This window comes from Equus przewalskii, chromosome 1, assembly GCF_037783145.1.
Source record: "Equus przewalskii isolate Varuska chromosome 1, EquPr2, whole genome shotgun sequence".
NCBI lineage: Eukaryota > Metazoa > Chordata > Mammalia > Perissodactyla > Equidae > Equus > Equus przewalskii.
In genome coordinates, this window is record NC_091831.1 from 141,514,580 (window position 1) to 141,517,523 (window position 2,944).

The following is a 2,944-nucleotide window of genomic DNA, read 5'->3' on the forward strand; positions in this document are numbered from 1 at the left end:
AAGATTAGGAGAAGAGAAGGGAATTAGTAGTGGTTTGTTAATGATCTGGAGAAAACCATGCTTGTCTAATTTATGATTTAAAGAGGGAAATGTACTTTGGGAGAATAAATATTGTGCAACAGTAAATCCTTACTAGACTATGAAATAGATAAACAGAAAGTAAAATTGTTCCAATTTATTTGTGTGTGTGTGTAAGAAACACTTCTTTGGACATTCACAGAGGAAACCGCCAGGGGACCCAGTGGTATACAGGCTTGGTAAATTGGAGTTGAGGTTAATATGACTGCATTCTTTCACCATGTGGTAAGATGACAAGATCTCTTAACAACTGCAGATGTCAGTTTTTTATTGTTTTCTTTTTTCTTGCTAGATATCTGTGAAAATGAAAAAAAAAAAAAAGAAAAAAGAAAGCCAACACACTTAAAAATCCTATATCTGAGGCAGGAAAATCTGAAGTCCAAAGGGCTAAATCTAGGCCTTTGCTTAATAACAATTACATGTATGATGGCAATTCTGGAAACAAACCTATTTTAGTTGCAGGTTCAACTTCAATAGCATTTTTAGTGTGGGTAATTGTAACCTACATGAAAATGAGTATAAGTGAGTAACCAGTAACTAGGATCTTGAGGATCCCTTTTAATGTTTCCGCATGCCCTTCCCTCAGTTTCTGTAGGCCTTTGCTCTCTAGTCACCTGTACCTCTCTAGAAGACTGCCCTTGGGCTTCTGCAGCCACTTTGTTTGCAAGCACAGGGCATCCCCTGCACCCCCATGGTGTGGTCCATAGCCAGTGGCAGATGGTGTGGGGGTTTGAAAGCTCACCCTCCTTGCCTTAAACTTGGTCAACATCTGAGGTGTACCCCCCGAGCCCTTCTATGAGATCTGGGTGAGGCTGAAACTATGTCTAAAATTGCATTCTTACTTGGCTTCTTCCCCTCCCCAGTTCCACTTTCCCCACCCTCTTAATGGTTTCTCCTGGAAGCACTTCCTTAATAAATAACTTGTACACAAATCTTCATCTCGGTATGCTTCTGAGAAACCTGACACAATCACATCTGAAGTATTTTAAGAAAGGGATGTAAGACAGAGAACTAGGTGCTTTCATAATCATTGAAAGGGAGTAAGAATCAGAGACCACCATTAAGTTTAGGAATGTACTGCCATGGTCCCAATCTAAGGGAAGCTGCTCTCACCACAGGCACCATTACCTCTCAGCAGCCAAAGCTGGTGACTAGACAGCAGAACACTGTCCTTGGCCACTATTATGTAGATGCACGTCTTTAGGACCTTCCTTCCAGCTGGAACCACCTAAAAGTTAGGGCAAGGTGATGTCTGATTCAATTTCAACTTCCTAATAGTCATGATACTGCAGCTAACTGGCATAGCCTATTTCAAATGTAGAACCTAGCTGCAAGGGAGTCTGGGAAATTTAGTTTTTACTTCCCAGTCTTGGCAGTACAGGAAGACACCCTAGAAGGAAGTGGAAACAGAAGCTGGTTGCCAATTGATCATAATCACAACACTAGGGGTGAGAGGAAATGAATGACCATGCATTCACTCCAGGACCTTGTGCATACATTTTTTTTTGCCTGGAATATGTGTCTGCTACCCTCAATCCCTACTCTACCCCAGAGCAGGCTAATTGATACTCATCTTAAATGTCCACCTTAGGTCAGTATATTTCAAGCTGCAGGTTATCACTAATTAAAGGGTCATAAAATTAATATAGTAGGCATTTACCAGCAAGGGAAACAAAGTATAGAATAAAATGAAATAGAATAGAAAAATTAAGCATTGTTTCACAAAATGTCTGTTTTGGTTTTGTGTGAGAGTGTGTGTGTTGTGTTGCACTCTAAATTATGTTTCTTAGTGTAGGTCATAGTCAAAAGGCTTGAAAAATATTCCCTTAGCTGTAACTCCCTCAATTCCCTGGTATTTTAAGTCTGATTATGGTACCTCTCCTGTGTATTGCAGAGAGCTCTGTAATTCACTCATTACAGTTCTTATTGCACACACACACACATACACACACACATGTTCAATGTCTGTGCTCCTCATTAGACTCCGGCTCCCAGGGAAGAGGTTGGATGCAGTGCTTGTCTGTCTTTCTGTTACCTTGGCATGAGGTCTGTCACATAGCAGCTTTTTTACACATCTGTTGAATAAATAAAGGAGAAAGGGATTGTTATGAACTTTTATATCACTTCACTACTTCTAGGATTAATAAGTAGATTTAAGATTCAGAGAAGACTTTGAAGAAGTGTAGAAGCTAGAAATAAGATTAGTAACCAGAGAACTGAAACAAATTAAAAGATATCCCAGCTCAGATCAACCAGTAATATAGAGCAAAAATGTCATGGAACCCAGAGAGGAGAAACTCTGACCAGATCAGCACAGAGCCTCCACTCCAACTTCACTGCAGAGGCTTGTCGCCAGCTTGTTAGTGCCGGGCAAGAGGAAGCATGTAGGAAACACATTCCAAATGGGTATGGATAGTTCACTGAAATGAAATCTCACCTGAGTGTGGGTTCAGTTATTCTCAACAAGTCTTTATGTGCTCCTCAGTAAGTCTGAATTAACGAACCCCTTAATGGTACTATATGTAGTTTCCTGTGCTGGGTGTATGACCCTAACCATAGAGTGAAAAATCTTGTGAGTAAAGGCAGCAAACAGTACCTTACCCCTTTGAGAATTCTGTTGGAGGACATGTATGTGCAACTGCTGTGTTCCTTAATGAGATGTACCGATGGTGAGTTGAGCAGTAGTATAATAATGTGCTAAAAATGATAAATGAATAAGTCCAGCACATATTAAATGCCTATTATGTGCCAGGGACTGTGTTAAGAACTTTGCAACAACTCTGGGAGCTTTTAGTCAGATTTTGCAGATCAGAAAAGTCAGACTCACAGAGCGTAGCTAACTTGCTCAAAGTGTTAGAGCTGGTGC